The 21,471-nt window shown below is 43.9% G+C and overlaps 1 protein-coding gene and 1 non-coding gene across 3 annotated transcripts in view; both read right to left on the reverse strand.

Moving 5' to 3' along the window:
- The window catches only part of LOC106577086 (polymeric immunoglobulin receptor), an 87,896-nt gene that overhangs the window by 42,055 nt on the left and 24,370 nt on the right, over positions 1-21,471 (reverse strand). The window lies entirely within an intron of this gene.
- Positions 80-819, reverse strand: LOC123728700 (uncharacterized). Its single transcript, XR_014381362.1, has 3 exons — positions 729-819; positions 541-581; positions 80-149 (listed from the first exon to the last, which is right to left on the reverse strand). It is a non-coding gene; the product is annotated as an uncharacterized LOC123728700 (transcript).

Below are 21,471 nucleotides of genomic sequence, written 5' to 3' on the forward strand. Positions count from 1 at the left end.
GGTTTGAGGGGGGTTGAGTTGGGTTGCAGAGGGTTTAGGTTGGGTTGAAGGGGGGTTGGGTCAAAGGGGTTTGGTTTAACCTGTTGTGCTGTTCCACTGATGTGACTCACAGTGCTGTAGGTAATGTTCTGCTCAGGGTCAGCAGGCTGCTGATGGAATGAAACACAAACCTTGTTAACATTTAACAGTTTTACAATACGCCATTGAAGGATGTTGTACCTCATGCATACTGACATGAATTAGAAAATGTTTTGCTGTTTCATTTTTCTCCAGTGATAACACAAAATGTGTTATTGTTCAAGTGTCAGTAGTTGTGGTGAGTGATTTGAGGAAGTCTGTTCTGGTCAAAGATGTACACTTAGTGCAGGACTAAATAAAAAACTTAAAGTTATCTTTAAACTGTTTATTTTAATATTCACATACTGTAAGAGATCGGGTTATAAAGTGTTAGTTATGACTAACTACTAAGCAAAGCGAGCCCTAGAATATCAAGCAGAGAAAGGAACAGATGAGTGAGAAGATAACATGATCATAGCTTACTACTGGGGTGTTTGGAGGTTGGTCCTTTGCCTTCCTGTCCTCTGAAATAAAGAAAAGAGGATGACCATACTAATGATCTTTCATGTCAAACCTTTCATTTGTAGAAGCAACAACTCTACTGTATTTATAATATTCCTGCAAATGACATTAGTCATAAACATTACCATTCTTCTTTAACAAATACTTACTATGTTTTCTGAACATCTTCCATGTGACCAAGGTACCAGCTATCAACACCACCAACAGGCTCAGAGGAATGACCAGGACTACCAGCAAACTGGAATATAAAATAAAATGTAAAATATAGATAACCACAGGCATAGTGGTAAATGCTTAAGCAAGAACATTTAAGGAAGATGTTTCATTTTGTATACATTTTTCTTTATCTGAAAATGAAACTGACAGATTTATTTTTGTAATTTGGGGAACTACAGTTATTATTGTTAACCCAGACACTGGTCTCTGGTCTGATCAGCCTTGCTAGTCACAGTTGTCTCCACCAAGGTTATTATAGTTTTGTAATGTGGAGAACTACAGTTAATATTGTTAACCCTGACACTGGTCTCTGGTCTGATCAGCCTTGCTAGTCACCGGTGTCTCCACCAAGGTTATTATAGTTTTGTAATGTGGAGAACTACAGTTAATATTGTTAACCCTGACACTGGTCTCTGGTCTGATCAGCCTTGCTAGTCACACCACCAAGGTTATTATAGTTTTGTGTTTTGATATTAGTTTTTATTTCTATTGGTTTTAATATTTTTATTTGAAATTCAGTTTAGTTTCAGTTAGTTTTCAGATCTGATTTACTAGTTTTATTTAGTTTAAGGTTAATACAAACTTTAACATTTATTTTTTAAATTACTTAGATTCAGTTGTAGTGTTAGGGACAGAAAGTAGCCAACGCATGGGAGGTTAGGAGCTGTTTATGTGTTGTATAGTGTTGTGGTTTTTGGGGATGTCACTTCTTGCAACTGTGGGACAGTAATGCACAAGGTGATGGGTCAGGTCGTAGGTTAGGTTGGGTTTAAAGGTAGACTCAGCGAGATGACAGAGATGCACACAGTAAACAGTAGTAGTGTGTCAATAGCCGCAACAACCAGGAACATTGTAGCGAGAGGCTAAACTTCTCAGTAGTTTTGGTCTAGTAGCTACGACGTTGTAGTAGCGTGAAGCGCACCCGTGCACATGGGCAGAAACTCTGTGTGATTGCCAGAACTTGCAACACCTTGAAAGTTATTTTACATATCAGCCAACCACATCATGGCCGCATTCCCCTGCTCAGACATTGCATGTATCAAATCAAAGTTTATTTGTCACGTGCGCCGAATACAACAGGTGTAGTAGACCTTACAGTGAAATGCTTACTTACAGGCTCTATCAACCAATAGTTTCATGCCACGTCATCGACTGTGCAGTCAGGCACCAGACTGTTTTACCATACGATGTGGTCAGGTGAGATAACATGTACGTAAAATATCTATCCAGGTGTTGTAAGATCTGGCAGGCATCAGCAACGTCTGAGCATTGGAATATGACTGACATGTTATAGCAATCTGGTGTCTGACTGCACAGTCGATGACATTGCACGCTACCATTGGTTGATACATGTAATGTCTGAGCAGGGGAGCGCGACCAATATCAGCAGTGCTGCTGGTGGCAACAACATTTTGCAGAGTATACTTTTAAAGGGAAGTCAGTCTCAATGTGACCCGTCAGATTCAGGAGCTTTAAAACAACATTGAAAACCCCATGTAATTTTTGCCCAAAAACTAAAACTGAACATGATCGTAATTATTTCTATTATATTTTAGATGGCTTGGAGTCAAAAAAAATAATTTCAGTATAGTTTTAGTTTTTTAAACAGGTGTGTTAATTGTTTTTTGTCATAAGTTTACTAAATTGTTTTTTCATGATTTGTTTCTATTTACTCTAATAGCCTTGGCCCCCACACCCTTACACTATCATCAACTTTTGGGATGACTAACAGTGAGGGAAATACAGAAGAATGAATACTGACCTCTGGTTCTTCTCACCTGTGTTCCCATCAGTTACGCCATTTTCGCGGTTTGAAACAGAAGGGGTAACTATGGGAGAAGTGTTAGACTCAGCACTGGTTAGTGACGTTTGGTGAGTGGTTGGAGCTTGTGTTGCTGTGAGAGGCAGAAATGATAAAGAAGCTCCAATAAACTGACTGGTATATCATTAATATTCAAATGAATAAAATCGGTAATTGTGATGTTGATTGAAACTAATCACTATCAGGCTTCCTTAGCTAACGTGACACGCATTTGAATCCAATTCTTAACATTTTCAGTACTCATTTCAAATCTAGGTGATAGACATGATTAAAAGTTGTATAAAGAATGTTCATTTTCTCAATGATTTTTAACATGACTGACAGGATCCTCCCAAGGGAATGTGTGGTCCAGAGATTTCCACTTTGTTTCAGAAAAGGCGTTTCAATGTTCCTTAATCTCTAACAACACTGGATGAATAAAAGAGAATCATACTTGGTTATATGGGATTGCTCTGTACTTACTTGTGATGGTGGTGGTGCTCTGTATTGTGGTTGGTTGATTGACAGTGATATGAACAGGCATCTGTAGGTCTCCCTTTTCACACCAGTACCAGCCAGTGTTCTTCATCATCAATCCACTCATATTCATCATTAAGACATAACCGTTGGTGGTTTCTCTCTGCTCCTGCACTAACTTCACAAATGTTCTATCTAAAGCCCCAGAATGTCCCACAGCCACACAAGAGCCTCCCATCCTGCACCACCTCCCGCTGCTTCCAAGTTTACTATAGTAACAGAGCACGGTGACACTCCCTCCTACAACTCCAGTCAGCTCTTGTTGGTCCACATAGAGTTCTGGTGTACCTGAACACAATGATAGAGGCTGTGATTGGATGAGTCTGACAAAGAATACACCAATATATATATTGGCGACTACCTAGTCATCATTGATATTCATATAACACTGAGAAAGTGTATGTTGAAACACTGGTTCAGTCACTGATAGTATGTACAATAGATATAGACTAGAGCATACAGAACAGACAGTGTGTTTGATGATGATACAGCAACATGTGATTCTATCAAACACACTGTCTGTCCTGACCCAGGAAGTGCACAGAGATGTAATCTACCAGTATAATATCCTCTATGGATTTCATTTGGTGAAAACATGTATGACTGCTTTGTAGAGGGAAAAGTAACACACTCATTAACACGACTATTATGGGACATTACTTTATGAGACATTACTGAGCACTACTATTAATTCTGCTTTAATAGACACAGCAGTGTTTGGATCTTACCTGGAGTAACAGATATCTGTAGTCCAACCCCATCATCTGCCTCATTCTTCCTCTCCAAAATACACCAGTAATAATCAGAATCACTAGAACTAAGACTTGTCATGGTCACAGTGAAGATGTGCTGGTTGATGTCATCAGACATTGTGGTCTTTCCACTGGTTTTAGGATGATCAGTGCGTACAACAGTAGAGCAAACTAACCAATAATATCCCCTACACCAGTATTTCACATTGTTACTATATCTCAGATCATAGAGACATGGGATGGTGATGGAGCCTCCTTGCTTTACAAACACATGACTCACTGTGGACACACTCTGTGTATCTGTAGACACAACAACAGAGAACACATTTAGATTACTTCATTTTACCCAGCTGCTCATAAGTCACATCATATGATCAGCCAAACAACTTGACATACTGTAATGCTTGAATTTGTGACTTCTGTAAAAAAAAAGGCAAACTGCAGCCACACCATGTGTTTGTAACACCAGACAGTAACTTAGATGTAACTGCTGGTGTTGACACACCCATGTCCATCCATTAGAACAGAGACAACACTTGAACAATTAAAGTCATATTTAGCTTTGACATGGAAATTACTATACTACTAAACTATGGAGACAATCAACTAAAATATCTATAAAAAAAATAAAGATTCAAGTTTGGGAATGTTTAGTATATACAGTTGAAGTCGGAAGTTTACATACACCTTAGCCAAATACATTTAAACCCAGTTTTTCACAATATCTGACATTTAATCCTAGTAAAGATTCCTTGTCTTAGGTCAGTTAGGATCACCACTTTATTTTAAGAATGTGAAATGTCAGAATAATAGTAGAAAGAATTATTTATTTCAGCTTTAATTTCATTCATCACAGTCCCAGTGGGTCAGAAGTTTACATACACTCAATTAGTATTTGGTAGTATTGCCTTTAAATTGTTTAACTTGGGTCAAATGTTTCGGGTAGTCTTCCACAAGCTTCCCACAATAAGTTGGGTGAATTTTGGCCCATTCCTCCTGACAGAGCTGGTGTAACTGTTTTGTAGGCCTCCTTGCTCACACACGCTTTCTCAGTTCTGCCCACACATTTTGTATAGGACTGAGGTCAGGGCTTTGTGATGGCCACTCCAATACCTTGACTTTGTTGTCCTTAAGCCATTTTGCCACAACTTTGGAAATATGCTTGGGGTTATTGTCCATTTTGGAGGCCCGTTTGCGACCAAGCTTTAACTTCCTTGAGATGTTGCTTAAATATATCCACATAATTTTCCTGCCTCATGATGCCATCTATTTTGTGAAGTGCACCAGTCCTTCCTTCAGCAAAGCACCCCCACAACATGATGCTGCCACCCCCGAGCTTCAGGGTTGGAATGGTGATCTTGGCTTGCAAGCCTCCCCCTTTTTCCTCCAAACATAATGATGGTCATTATGGCCAAACAGTTCTATTTTTGTTTCATCAGACCAGAGGACATTTCCCCAAAAAGTATGATCTTTGTCCCCATGTGCAGTTGCAAACTGTAGTCTGGCTTTTTTATGGAGGTTTTGGAGCAGTGGTTTCTTCCTTGCTGAGCGTCCTTTCAGGTTATGTCGATATAGGACTCGTTTTACTGTGGATATAGATACTTTTGTACCTGTTTCCTCCAGCATCTTCACAAGGTCCTTTGCTGTTGTTCTGGGATTGATTTCCACTTTTCGCACCAAAGTACGTTCATCTCTAGTAGACAGAACGCGTCTCCTCCTGAGCGGTATGACGGCTGCGTGGTCCTATGGTGTTTATACTTGCGTACTATTGTTTGTACAGTTGAACGTAGTACCTTCAGGTGTTTGGAAACTGCTCCCAAGGATGAACTTGACTGATTTCTTTAGATTTTCCCATGATGTCAAGCAAAGAGGAACTGAGTTTGATGGTAGGCCTTGAAATACATCCACAGGTACACCTCCAATTGACTCAAATGATGTCAATTAGCCCATCAGAAGCTTCTAAAGCCATGACATAATTTTCAGGAATTTTCCAAGCTGTTTAAAACCTCTCTGGGATCGTTCGTGACATGAGCGTCCTACCTCACCAACAGCCGGGTGAAATTGCAGGGCGCAAATTCAAACAACAGAAATCTCATAATTGAAATTCCTCAAACCTACAAGTATTATACATCATTTTAAAGCTAAACTTTTTGTTATTCCAGCCACAGTGTCCGATTTCTAAAAGGCTTTCCGGCTAAAGCACACCATGCGATTATGTTAGGTCAGCGCCTAGCCACAGAAAACCATACAGCCATTTTCCAAAGAAGGAGAGGTGTCACAAAAGTTAGAAATAGCATTAAAATGAATCACTAAAATGAATCACTGTTTGTTTTGTTCGTTAAAGTTCCACTTTTCGTCCAAATACCTCCTTTTTCTTCGCACGTTTAGTCCAGTAATCCGAATGCACAAAGCGCGGGCACAAAGTCCAGACGAAAAGTCAAAAAAGTTCCATTAAAGTTAGCAGAAACATGTCAAACGATGTATGTGATCAATCTTTAGGATGTTTTTATCATAAATCTTCAATAATATTCCAACTGGACAATTCCGTTGTCATTAGAAAGGAAAGAGAACGAGCGTCGCGCTCACGGCCACGCGCGAGACAACACTAATGTCTTTCAGCTTGACCACTTGTTGAAACAGCTCTTATTCGATCCCCTTTCACAATACAAGCCTGAAACAACTTCTAAAGACTGTTGACATCTACTGGAAGCCTTAGGAACTGCAATCTGACCCCACAGATATGGGATATTGGATAGGCAATCACTTAAAAAAACTACAAACCTCAGATTTCCCACTTCCTGGTTGGATTTGTCTCAGGTTTTTGCCTGCCATATGAGTTCTGTTATACTCACCGACAATATTTTAACAGTTTTGGAAACTGTAGAGTGTTTCCTATCCAAATATATAAATTATATGCATATCCTATCTTCTGGGCCTGAGTAGCACGCAGTTTAGTTTGGGCACACTTTCATCCAAAATTCCGAATGCTGCCCCCTATCCTAGTGAAGTTAAAGGCACAGTTAACTTAGTGTATGTAAACTTTGACCCACTGGAATTGTGATTATAAGTGAAATAATCTGTCTGTAAATAGTTGTTGGAAAAATGACTTGTGTCATGCACAAAGTAGATGTCCTAACCGACTTGCCAAAACTTTAGTTTGTTAACAAGATATTTGTGGAGTGGTTGAAAAACAAGTTTTAATGACTCCAACCTAAGTGTATGTAAACTTCTGACTTCAACTGTGGTAAAACAATTGACTGGATTGTTCTTGACATCTACTGTAGTACATTGAACCCAGCAAAAAAAAATCTGCAAAATACACTGCTCAAAAAAATAAAGGGAACACTAAAATAACACATCCTAGATCTGAATGAATGAAATAATCTCATTAAATACTTTTTTCTTTACATAATTGAATGTGCTGACAACAAAATCACACAAAAATAATCAATGGAAATCCAATTTATCAACCCATGGAGGTCTGGATTTGGAGTCACACTCAAAATTAAAGTGGAAAACCACACTACAGGCTGATCCAACTTTGATGTAATGTCCTTAAAACAAGTCAAAATGAGGCTCAGTAGTGTGTGTGGCCTCCACGTGCCTGTATGACCTTCCTACAACGCCTGGGCATGCTCCTGATGAGGGGGCGGATGGCCTCCTGAGGGATATCCTCCCAGACCTGGACTAAAGCATCCGCCAACTCCTGGACAGTCTGTGGTGCAACGTGGCGTTGGTGGATGGAGCGAGACATGATGTCCCAGATGTGATCAATTGGATTCAGGTCTGGGGAACGGGCGGGCCAGTCCATAGCATCAATGCCTTCCAGGAACTGCTGACACACTCCAGCCACATGAGGTCTAGCATTGTCTTGCATTAGGAGGAACCAGGGCCAACCGCACCAGCATATGGTCTCACAAGGGTTCTGAGGATCTCATCTCGGTACCTAATGGCAGTCAGGCTACCTCTGGCGAGCACATGGAGGGCTGTGCGGCCCCCCAAAGAAATGCCACCCCACACCATGACTGATCCACCGCCAAACCGGTCATGCTGGAGGATGTTGCAGGCAGCAGAACGTTCTCCACGGCGTCTCCAGACTGTCACGTCTGTCACATGTGCTCAGTGTGAACCTGCTTTCATCTGTGAAGAGCACAGGGCGCCAGTGGCGAATTTGCCAATCTTGGTGCTCTCTGGCAAATGCCAAATGTCCTGCACGGTGTTGGGCTGTAAGCACAACCCCCACCTGTGGACGTCGGGCCCTCATACCACCCTCATGGAGTCTGTTTCTGACCGTTTGAGCAGACACATGCACATTTGTGGCCTGCTTGAGGTCATTTTGCAGGGCTCTGGCAGTGCTCCTCCTGCTCCTCCTTGCACAAAGGCGGAGGTAGCGGTCCTGCTGCTGGGTTGTTGCCCTCCTACGGCCTCCTCCATGTCTCCTGATGTACTGGCCTGTCTCCTGGTAGCGCCTCCATGCTCTGGACACTACGCTGACAGACACAGCAAACCTTCTTGCCACAGCTCGCATTGATGTGCCATCCTGGATGAGCTGCACTACCTGAGCCACTTGTGTGGGTTGTAGACTCCGTCTCATGCTACCACTAGAGTGAAAGCACCGCCAGCAATCAAAAGTGACCAAAACATCAGCCAGGAAGCATAGGAACTGAGAAGTGGTCTGTGGTCACCACCTGCAGAACCACTCCTTTATTGGGGGTGTCTTGCTAATTTCCACCTGTTGTCTATTCCATTTGCACAACAGCATGTGCAATTTATTGTCAATCAGTGTTGCTTCCTAAGTGGACAGTTTGATTTCACAGAATTGTGATTGACTTGGAGTTACATTGTGTTGTTTAAGTGTTCCCTTTATTTTTTTGAGCAGTATATGTTACTTGCACATTTGTTAAAATTCATATTGATAGACACCGGCACTTTTTGTCTTCTATTTATTAATAATATGTTAGTTCTCTTTTACTTGAAGTCTTATTTAAATGTGTTATGCAACAACTAGAAATATAGAACTGTTGAAAAGTACAACTGTTTCACAAGATAAATCATTAAAAACAGCATTTATCTGTCACCTGACCACAAAATGCTGAAATCCATAATGTGACCACAATGTCCATGGGCAAAGTAGACAGAACATTACAAGTGTTAGGACTTTAAGCATGTTTTCACTGATTGACTTGAAGGAACTAAGCCTAATAATATCAAACAACTAAAGGTCTTCGCTCACTTACCTGAGAGTCCGGTGAGGAAGAAAAGGATGTGCAGGACAAGGAGGAGATGTGGAGCCATGAATGGATGAGAGATAACGTCTCTGGTAGTATTTATGTTTGTGTGGGAGTACTGGTGTGTCAGCAATCAAGGCACCCAGGCAACTGACTACATCCTGATTCTCATAGACATCACTATCTTCAACTCTCTTCCTGCTTTAACAACATAGTTCAACCATTGCCCTGTGCCAGACCTTGTGTGTTCAATGATGTTGAACTGTTGAAAACCTGACCAAGGCTGATATGGTCAAAATGTGTCAAAATGTATGCTAATACATATGCTTGTTTATATGATGATTATTTGTGGAATATTCACCATCCTTAATTAATACACTGATAACCTCATAACCACTTTACACCCTGGCTATAGTCATCGAATGAGTTACAATGGTACAGAAAAAGTACATGTAAAATGTCATGTTCTGGTTGGGTCATTCCTACTTCGCGGTGGCTTTTCTGTTTTTAGGAAATCTCACTTCTTATTCAGTGTAAAATAGTTTCAAATGTGGTTTCCAAAAAGCTTTAAATAGAAAGTCAGGTGTCCTTTTCCTTAAAAAAACAAAAATATGGATCTTGAAAGAAAGTTTTACTAATTTTAGCACTTTTTTTTCAGTGGGTGTAGACGCTTCTACTATGTCCCTGGGTGTTATTCATCAACTTTCATGAGAAATATACGCCAAAAATAATGTTTAAAATCTTTCTTCATTATTTCATAGTCTTTGTTAAAATAATTCTCTCAAGAATGTGTCACCTACTACCACCTTAAAGCTAGGGGATTTCCTCAGTTGAACTTTGGACCCGAACAAGATGGACTCTTATTGTCAGCTAGCCATTCACTGACTTTCAGAGGTACTGCACTGAGGTCTTTCTTCACCACATGTTTGTCTTTGTGGGAAGTAAAGCATGGATTAAAATGTGGTTTGTTGTACATAGTCACTCAGTTTTTAATTATGGTGTTGGGATTCTGTTTTGTAGTTCGTTGACTGACAGTCATATGAACAGTTATCAGTAGGTCTCCCAATGCACGCTGGTACCAGCCTGTGTTCTTCATTATAGTCCACTCATAGTCACTATCACAACTTGTTTTCCATTGGCATCAATGATTCACTTTAATTCTACTGATTCTCCATCTAAATTCCAAACACTGCAACAGAACCATAGCACCTCATAGCACCACGTCATAGCTCCAGAATTACCATAGTAATAATTGACAGTGAGACTCCGCCCTACAATTCCAGTCACCTGTTGGTCAACATAAAGGCCTGGAATACCTGAACTCATAGAGACAGAAAGACTAATGTAATGTATCAGATAAAGCATATATTATGGACACTATCACTATTCAATCATATAAAATGAATCAATACCTCTGACGACAAAGTACTGAAAATCCATAATGTGACTAGAATGTCTGTGGACAAAGTAAACAGAACATTACAAGTGTTATGACTTTCAGCATGTACTCAGTCTCAGTATCTGACTTGGAGGAAGTGAGCCTAATAATATCAAACAACAAAATGTCTTCCCTCACTTACCTGAGAGTCCGGTGAAGAAAAGGATGTCCAGGACAAGGAGGTGATGAGGAACCATGAGTGGATGACAGTCTGTTCTGACCCAGGAGATGCACAGGAATGTTTGTAATCTACCAATTTATTAACCTGTTGGGTCTAGGGGGCAGCATTTGCACGTCTGGATAAAAAAAATTTACCCGATTTAATCTGGTTACTAATCCTACCCAGTAACTAGAATATGCATATACTTATTATATATGGATAGAAAACACTCTAAAGTTTCCAAAACTGTTTGAATGGTGTCTGTGAGTATAACAGAACTCATTTGGCAGGCAAAACCCTGAGACATTTTCTGACAGGAAGTGGATACCTGATGTGTTGTATTGACTTTAAACCTATCCCATTGAAAAACACAGGGGTTTAGGAATATTTTGGCACTTCCTATTGCTTCCACTAGATGTCACCAGCCTTTACAAAGTGTTTTGAGTCTTCTGGAGGGAGATCTGACCGAACAAGAGCCATGGAACGGTGATGTCCCATTAGACACCTGGCGCGCTACTTCATGTTGGGTACCCTCGTTCCAATACGTTATAAAAGAGTATGCATTCGTCCACCTTGAATATTATTCATGTTCTGGTTAAAAAAGGCCCTAATGATTTATGCTATACAACGTTTGACATGTTTGAACGAACGGAAATATATTTTTTCCCCTCGTTCATGACGAGAAGTCCGGCTGGCTTACATCATGTGCTAACGAGACGGAGATTTTTGGACATAAATGATGAGCTTTTTTGAACAAAACTACATTCGTTATGGACCTGTGATACCTGGAAGTGACATCTGATGAAGAGAATCAAAGGTAATGGATTATTTACATAGTATTTTCGATTTTAGATCTCCCCAACATGACGTCTAGTCTGTATCGCAACGCGTATTTTTCTGGGCGCAGTGCTCAGATTATTGCAAAGTGTGATTTCCCAGTAAGGTTATTTTTAAATCTGGCAAGTTGATTGCGTTCAAGAGATGTAAATCTATAATTCTTTAAATGACAATATAATATTTTAACAATGTTTTCTAATTTTAATTATTTAATTTCTGACGCTGACTTGACTGCCGGTTATTGGAGGGAAACGATTTCCTCAACATCAATGCCATAGTAAAACGCTGTTTTTGGATATAAAAATGAACTTGATAGAACTAAAAATGCATGCATTGTCTAACATAATGTCCTAGGAGTGTCATCTGATGGAGATTGTAAAAGGTTAGTGCATCATTTTAGCTGGTTTTATGGTTTTGGTGACCCTGTCTTTGACTTGACAAAACATTACACACAACTCTTGTAAATGTACTGTCCTAACATACTCTAAATTTATGCTTTCGCCGTAAAACCTTTTTGAAATCGTAAAACGTGGTTAGATTAAGGAGATGTTTATCTTTCAAATGGTGTAACATAGTTGTATTTTTGAAAAATTTGAATTTTGACATTTATTTGGATTCAAATTTGCCGCTCTTGAAATGCACCTGCTGTTGATGGAGTGCACCACGGGTGGCACGCTAGCGTCCCACCTAGCCCCAAGAGGTTAATGTGGTGAATATGTGTATGACTGCTTACAAGTAATACCCTCATCAACAGGACTACTATGGGATATTACTTTATGGGACATACAGTACAACAGTGCTGTGGAGACCATATGATACCTTCTGTTGAGTCACTGGCTGTTTCCCAGCTCTTCTCCCAATAGGGGAGGTCTCAGGGCACAGAACCTAGTTTAGAGCTGAACAATCCCTAACCGATTGTCTCAGGAAAACTTTTTGCTCTTAGGATGGTCTGTGAGTTCTACAGTAGAGAAACCAAACCAATCAGATCCTCTGCACCAGGATTTTGAATGGTCGCTCTGATCATAGAGTCATGGGATGGTGATGAGGCTTCCTTTCCTCACAGACACATGACTCACTGTGGATGCACTCTGTGTACCTGCAGACACATCAACATAAAACACAATTTGACAGTTTAATTTTACCCAGCTGCTCAAGAGTTCTGCTGCGGGCACTGATGTTGAGCGATTAGGCCTGGCTCGCAGTTGGCGTTCCAATTCATCCCGAAGGTGTTCGATGTGGTTGAGATCAGGGCTTTGTGCAGGCCAGTTAAGTTCTTCCACACCGATCTCGACAAACCATGTATGGACCTCGCTTTGTGAACGGGGGTATTGTCATGCTGAAACAGGAAATGGCCTTCCCCAAACTCTTGCCACAGAATCATCACGAATGTCATTTTATGTTGTTATTTTATGTTAAGATTTCCCTTCAATGGAACTAAGGGGTCCAGCCCAAACCATAAACAACAGCCCCAGACCATTATTCCTCCTCCACCAAACTTTACAGTAGGCACTATGCATTGGTAGAGGTAGTGTTCTTCTGGCATCCTTCACACCCAGATTCGCCCTTCGAATTGCCATATGGTGAAGCGTGATTCATCACTCCATAGAAGGCATTTCCACTGCTCCAGAGTCCAATGGCGACGAGCTTTACACCACTCCAGCTGACGCTTGGCACTGCACATGGTGATCTTAGGCTTGTGAGCGGCTTCTCGGCCCTGGAAACCCATTTCATGAAGCTCCCGACGAACAGTACTTGTGTTGACGTTGCTTCCAAAGGCAGTTTGGAACTCGGTAGTGAGTGTTGCAATCGAGGACAGACAATTTTGACTCTCTACTCACTTCAGCACTCTGCAGTCCCTTTCTATGAGCTTGTGTGGCCTACCACTTCGCGGCTGAGCCATTGTTGCTCCTAGACGTTTCCACTTAACAATAACAGCACTCACAGTTGACGGGGTCAGCTCTAGCTGCCTCGTTGAAAGTCACTGAACAATTTTTTGTCTATGGATATTGCATGGCTGTGTGCTCGATTTTATACACCTGTCAGCAACGGGTGTGGCTGAAATAGCCAAACACACTATTTTGAAGTGGTGCCCACATACTTTTGTATATATACTGTAGCTTTGACATTTACTGCACCCCTAAACTATGGTGACAATCTCTAGTTTCAATCAATTCAAAGTTATGTTTGAAAAAAATAAGTTACTGGCATGTTTATTAGATAATGAAACACTGAATGGATTATTTTGTACAATATTGAGTCCCTCAAAAACAATGTGACTAAAATGTCCATGGGCAAAGTAAATAGGACATTACAAGTGTTATAACGTTCAGCATTTATTCAGTCTCAGTGTCTGACTTGGAGAAAGTGAGCCTAACAATATCAAACAACAAAATGTCTTCCCTCACTTACCTGAGAGTCCAGTGAGGAAGAAAATGATGTCCAGGACAAGGAGGTGAAGAGGAACCATGAGTGGATGAGAGCAGGGCCAGAACTAGCTTTTTGGGGGCCCTAAGATGGCGTTAAAGTGACAAGGGGGGGGTGGGGGGGTGGACAACACAAATAGTGTTCAGGAGTCTTATGGCTTGGGGGTAGAAGCTGTTAAGAAGCCTTTTGGACCTAGACTTGGCACTCCTGTACCTCTTGCCGTGCGGTAGCAGAGAGAACAGTCTATGACTAGGGTGGCTGGAGTCTTTGACAATTTTAAGGGCCTTCCTCTGACACCGACTGGCATAGAGGTCCTGGATGGCAGGGAGCTTTGCCCCAGTGATGTACTGGGTCGTACACACTACCCTCTGTAGTGCCTTGTTGTCGGAGGCCGAGCAGTTGCCATACCAGGCTAAATCAATGGGGGCTCCCTGGAAGTCAGGGCCCCTGGGCACTTGCCCTGCGTGACCAGTTGTTATTCGATCATGATTAATACAGTAAAAGTTTAGATAGCTGGCTAGACTAATTTACCAATCTAAAAATTGTTAGCTGACATGGCTAATTGAGTGACTGTCAGTGACTGACAAAACAAGAAAAAACTGTTGATGAACAGCCACATTTTGAACTTGCGCCTTGTGTATTCTCCTATTCTAATTCTCGACAGTAAGTTGAGACCTTGACTGAGTTTTTAGGGGTGGTTGGGGGCTCCCTAGAGACCTTGGGCCCTAAGCGACTGCTTATGTCACTCATACCTTGAGCCGGCCATGGATGAGAGACAGAGGGTCTGTGAGTGTTTATGTTTTTATGGGCACGCTGGTATGTGTCAGGGACCAAGAAACCCAAGCAACTGACACTACTTCCTGACCCATCACTTCTTTAAGGCTCTTCCTTTTTTAATGACACTGTAACGATCGTCTGGAAGAGGGGACCAAGATGCCGCGTGGTAAGTGGTCATAATGATTTTTAATGAGACACTTCAAAAACAAACAGGGAAAACGAAAGCCAACAGTTCTGCCAGGTGAACACACACAAGACAGAAAACAACTACCCACAAAACCCCAAAGGAAAACAGGCTACCTAAGTATGATTACTAATCAGAGACAACGATAGACAGCTGCCTCTGATTAGGAACCCTACTCGGCCCAAAACAAAGAAATACAAAAACATAGAAAAAGGAACATAGAACGCTCACCCAATGTAACACCCTGGCCTAACCAAAATAAAGAACAAAAAACCCCTCTCTATGGCCAGGGCGTTACAGTACCCCCCTCAAAGGTGCGGACTCCGGCCGCAAAACCTGACTCTGAAGGGGAGGGTCCGGGTGGGCCTTCCTACGGCGGCGGCTCAGGTGCGGGACGTGGCCTCCGCTCCACCCTCGGCTTCTCCCACTTAGGTGGCGCCCCTGGCTGCGCCGGAGGACTGGAGGGCAACCCTGGCTGCGCCCGGCTGGCAACCGACCCTGGCTGCGCCCGGCTGGCGGGCGTCCCTGGCTGCGCACGGCTGGCGGGCGTCACTGGCTGCGCCCAGCTGGAGGGCGGGCGTCCCTGGCTACGCCCGGCTGGCGGGCGTCCCTGGCTGCGCCCGGCTGGCGGGCGTCTCTGGCTGTGCCTGGCTGGCGGGTGGCTCTGGCTGCGCCCGGCTGGCGGGCGGCTCTGGTGGCTCCGGACAGGCGGGCGGCTCTGGCAGCTCTGGCCCAGGATTCACCAGGCTGGGGAGACATGAAGGAGGCCTGGCTCTGGGCGCAGGCACAGGACTCATCAGGCTGGTGGGCGGCTCTGGCGGCTCCGGACAGGCGGGCGGCTCTGGCGGCTCCGGACAGGCGGGCGGCTCTGGCGGCTCCGGACTGGCGGACGGCTCTGGCGGCTACGGACTGGCGGGCGGCTCTGACGGCTACGGACTGGCGGGCGGCTCTGGCGGCTCCGGACTGGCGGGCGGCTCTGACGGCTCCGGATCGCAGGCAGACTCCTTCGGTTCCGGGTCGCACGCAGACTCCCTCGGTTCCGGGTCGCAGGCAGACTCCCTCGGTTCTGGACTGGACATTGGTGCCGGATACTCTGGACTGCACACTGTTGCCGGATACTCTGGACTGCACACTGTTGCCGGATACTCTGGACTGCACACTGTTGCCGGATACTCTGGACTGCACACTGTTGCCAGATACTCTGGACTGCACACTGTTGCCAAACTTTCGAGGCTGGGCTGACTCACTGGAAGCCTGATGCATGGGGCTGGTAGAGGAGGTACCAGGCTGAAGACACGCACCCTAGGGCTAGTGCGGGAAGCAGAAAGCGGCCGAGAGGAACTACTTTTATGCACTATAAGCCTAATGCGTGGTGCTGGTACTGGAACTGCCAGTTTTAAACCACGCACCCCATGGCTAGTGCGAGGAGCGGGAACAGGCTGACTAGGACTAGGCTGACCCATGGGAAGCTTGATCCGTGGTGCTGGTACTGGTCGTGCCAGACTGGAGGTACTCACTTCCGGGTCAGCACGAGAGGCGGGAACCGGAAAGACTGGGCCATGGAGGCGCACAGCTGGCCTTGACCGCACCTCCTGCACAGCCCGTCCTGTCTGGATGGAACTAGCAGCCCTGCACGAGCAGGGTGCTGGTACAGGGAGAACTGGGCTGTGCAGGGGCTTGATGGTTACCGTGCGTAGAGCGGGCGTAGGGTAGCCTGGTCCGAGGAGGCGTACCGGCGACCAGACACGCTGCGCAGGCATCCTCCTACCGGGCTGGATGCCCACTCTAGCACGGCATTCTAATGGAAATGTTTCACAATGATGTCATTAGGAAGAGCAGGCAACAGATGGCACACAGGCAGCAGAGTTGGGGACAGATATGCAGGGACAGACTGGCAGAGACAGGGAGTCTCAGGTAACTTTGTTGAGTCTTTGTTTGGCAACATTATGAAAGGTTCTCCATTTTTTTTACTTGTAAAATAGGAACATAATTGGAAAATGCCATGGATACCCCCACTCTCAACTTAAACTGGTGACTGAACTAAGATTTGTTAAAGGCAATGGTATTGCTGTTGTGAGTAGTTAGCCTTCCCTGTAGCTCAGTTGGTAGAGCATGGTGTTTGCAACGCCAGGGTTGTGGGTTCAGTTCCCACGGGGGGCCAGCACAGAAAAAAAAATGTATGAAATGTATGCATTCACTACTGTAAGTCGCTCTGGATGAGAGCGTCTGCTAAATGACTAAAATGTAGTTGTGTAGTTTTGGGTACCGGTAGTTAGGAGTACGGCAAACACCTTATTTCTTTGGTTCCTCAATATACATTTACCATATTACAATGTAGGCTATGTGTTACAGCACTACTTTTGGTGTCCCCCTCAGGAATTGCTCTTGAGAAAATTTCATGTAATTGTCCCCCCCAAAGTTGAAATCAGATTTTCGCCCCTGCAACCAGGCTGTGATTTGTTACATTAAACCATGAGAAATAACCATCAGGAAAATGGTTAGAGACACATTGGACAATACTTTAATTCCACAACACATGTACATAATAATAGAATAATTTGAATAAAATGAATCATACAGATAAAGCTGGATATAGAAAATAGAATGTGTTGTTTGAATATAATCTAATACCTTGGTCTTATTCTACAAATATGTCAAATGAAGGTTGTGATAAAGAAAAATACATTAAGGTTAAGCCTAATGACAGCGGCATATTTTATATTTTTCCTCCCTGTACTTGGAAACAAAGGTGCAATCTTTGCATTTGGTGAAAACCGTTGGTAAATTTGACCCTTGATCACTCCAGACAAACCTCTTTGGTTTCTATACATCCTTGGTATCATCTTGATGCCGGTTTTTCCTAAACTTCACCACTCCAATGATGTTGCACAGGAGGAAGAGCAGTGCATTACCAACTTTCAGCAGGTAGAAGAATGTACGTTCCAATCTGTAGAAGAATTAGTGCTGAGCAATTAGTGCTTTTTGAGGTCGGTCGGTTTCGGTTCGTTTCTGTCACGGTTGTCGTTGGTAGAAATGGAAGACCAAAACGCAGCAGGTACGTGAATGCTCATCTTGATTTTTTATTACTCTCAAAATGAACATACAAAATAACAAAAACGAACAACTAACAAACAGTCTGCAAAGCATAGGCTCAACACAGAACAATCACCCCCCAAATCACACACACAAACACACCCTAATATATGGGACTCTCAATCAAAGGCAGATAGACAACACCTGCCTTCAACTGAGAGTCCCAACCCCAATTAACCAAACATAGAAACACACACACCAGACTAACCATAGAATACAAACACATAGACCATCAACCAAAAACCCGGAAATACTAAATCAAACACCCTTTACACAAACACACCACCCCGAACCACATAAAACAAATACCCTCTGCCACGTCCTGACCAAACTACAAAAACAATTAACCTTATACTGGCCAGGACGTGACAGTTTCCTAAAAAAGTATCACGGTTTTCGATTTTGTTTTCTATTATTTGGTTTGAATGCTGTAACAACACACAATTAAACAATTAATAAAAGTCCCATGGTGGTAGTGACTGCCCATTACTGCTTATCATTTATTAACAATTTATGCACATTACTTTACTTTAATCAAATATTTCAGTTGTTGTGTATATTAAATGTTTTCATTCCAAGTCAACATCTCATCTCTGAAGAGCTGCAACCTATGATTTCTGACAAAATCTCAATTTTGTATTTCTTCAAAGTAAATGAGGCCTACTTTTATGACTGCTGAATACCAACTATTAATCACTTAGTTCCTATATTTTCAGGTTGAGATACCTTGCAAAGAAACATATTGTCACACCCTGATCTGTTTCACCTATCTTTGTGATTGTCTCCACCCCTCTCCAGGTGTTGCCCATCTACCCCATTGTCCCCTGTGTATTTAACCTGTGTTCTCTGTTTGTCTGTTGCCAGCATTGGACAGTTTGCTGGAGCAATTCCACAGGTTGTCTGGGAGGCTCTCTACCATGGAGGTAACCCCACAGCCCCTCAGTAACCCAGCTGCTAGCAGCGCCGTCTCATCGGCCACTCCACTTTCTCGGGAGCCCCGTTTACCCCCCACCCGGAATGCTTCAATGAAGAGTCGAGCACCTGTTGGGCGTTTCTAGCTCAGTGTGCCCTCATTTTCGAGCTTCAGCCCTCCTCCTTCCCCTCGGATCGCTCCAAGGTAGCCTATCTCATCACGCTGATGTCCGGGAGGGCTCTCACCTGGGCTATTGCTATATGAGAACAGCAGCCATCCATATGCGTTAGTCTGGAGGAGTTTGTGGGAGAGGTTACGTTTTTTTACGCCCCGTTCTCCGGGAGAGAAGCTGCCCGGAAGCTAATCCAGCGTCGCCAGGACTCCTGCAGTGTGACTGACTATGCAGTGGATTTCCGCACATTGGCAGCGAGAGTGCTTGGAACCAGGAAGCACTGTTCGATATGTTCCTGCACGGTGTCTCGGAGGTGGTCAAGGATGAGCTTGCTTCTCGGGAGCTTTGACTATCCGAATCGATGGGCAACTACGGGGATGACAGAGGGAGAGGAAATTCAACTTCGCTCTAATGTCAAGGGATTTCACCTTGCCTCCGAGTCTTCCCGGAAGTCCCCGATGATTCCGTTGCCGAGAGAACTCGAGGCTTCCCGACCTTCCCGAGAGTCGCCAAAGACGGCTGAGTCACCGCTTCCGAAGCCTTTGCAACTAGGTAGAGCTGGATTTTCACCAGCGGAACGGCAATACAGGATCTACACGAAGAGTTGTCTATATTGCGGGACTCTTGGTAATTTTGTGTCCTCTTGTGCTTTAATGCCTAATTTGCACAAGTGGACCATATGACTGCGGGATTGACCTTCTCCCTAGCACCACTCCACCCCGGGGACGACTGTACTCGTTGTCGGGCATGGAGACCAAGGTTATGGACACCTACACTGGGGACTACCTAGCTGCAGGATTTATACGTCCTTCATCCTCTCCCACCGGCACAGGGTTCTTCTTTGTGGAGAAGAAGGGACGAGCATTGACTACCAGGGACTCAATGACATAAGGGTGAGGAACCACTACCCGCTACCACTCATCTCCTTGGCCTTTGAGCCGCTCCAGGCAGCCACCGTGCTTTCCAAGCTGGATCTACAGAATGCCTACCACCTGGTGCGGATACGGGAGTGGGATGAGTGGAAGACCGCCTTCAACACAACCAGCGACAAGTATTTGGTCATGCCATTTGGCCTCACCTTAGCCCCTGCTGTGTTCCAGGCTCTGGTAAATGATGTTCTCTGTGACATGTTGAACCGGTTTGCCTTCATCAATATTGATGACATCTTTATCTTCTCCCGCTTCCCCCAAAAACATGTGCTCCACGTCCGACAGGTTCTTCAACGCCTCCTGGAGAACCAGCTGTTTGTCAAGGCAGAGAAATGCGAGTTCCATCGCTCCACCATCCCCTTTCTGGGGCACATCATCTCCGCTAGCAATGCCCAGGTGGATCCCGGGAAGGTGAGTGCGGTGGTGGATTGGCCCCTGCCTGCATCCAGGGTGCAGCTGCAACATTTCCTGGGGTTCGCCAACTTCTATCGCCGCTTCATCCGGGGTTACAGCACACTGGCTTCCCCCCATCAGCACTCACTTTTCCCAAGGTCCCATTCACGTGGTCCCCTGCTGATGACCAGGTGTTCCAGGACCTCAAACACCTCTTCACCACTTCTCCCATCCTGGTTCATCCTGACCCTTCCCGTCAGTTCGCGGTGGAGGACTGGAGCTGGATGTAGGTTGGATGTAGGAGTGGAGGTGGTCCTGTCCCAGCGTTCTGCCTTGGATCTGAAGCTCCTTCTTCTCCCATATTATAAAAAGTCACAAGTGTTTCAGCAGTGCTGAATAATGTTGACAACCATGATCTATGGTGAGTATGTAAGGGATAAATGCCGACGTTCTGTACATAACCTTGGAAATAATGGATGACTAAGCAGAACCTCTCTAGGACCGGCGGGACGAATTCGTCCCACCTACGTAACAGCCAGTTGAATCCTGTGGCGCGATTTTCAAATACCTTACAAATGCTATTACTTCAATTTCTCAAACATATGACTATTTTACAGCTAATTAACCTGTTAGGGCTAGGGGGCAGCATTGACACGGCTGGATAAAAAACATACCCGATTTAATCTGGTTACCACTCCTACTCAGTAACTAGAATATGCATATACTTATTACATATGGATAGAAAACACCCTACATTTTCTAAAACTGTTTGAATGGTGTCTGTGAGTATAACAGAACTCAAATGGCAGGTCAAAACCTGAGAGATTCCTTTACAGGAAGTGGCCTGTCTGACCATTTCTGGAACTTCTTTGCCATCTCTATCATTTACTAAGGATCTCTGCTCTAACGTGACACTTCCCACGTCTTCCATAGGCTCTCATAGCCCGGGAAAAAAGAGAATGTCGTCATTCCAGCCCCAGCCTGAAACACATTATCGCGAATCTCCTTTTTCCTCTGTTTGCCAAAAAGGAGATTCCC

The sequence above is a fragment of the Salmo salar genome, chromosome 18 (genome assembly GCF_965601325.2).
Source record: "Salmo salar chromosome 18, fSalSal1, whole genome shotgun sequence".
In the NCBI taxonomy this organism is placed as follows: domain Eukaryota; kingdom Metazoa; phylum Chordata; class Actinopteri; order Salmoniformes; family Salmonidae; genus Salmo; species Salmo salar.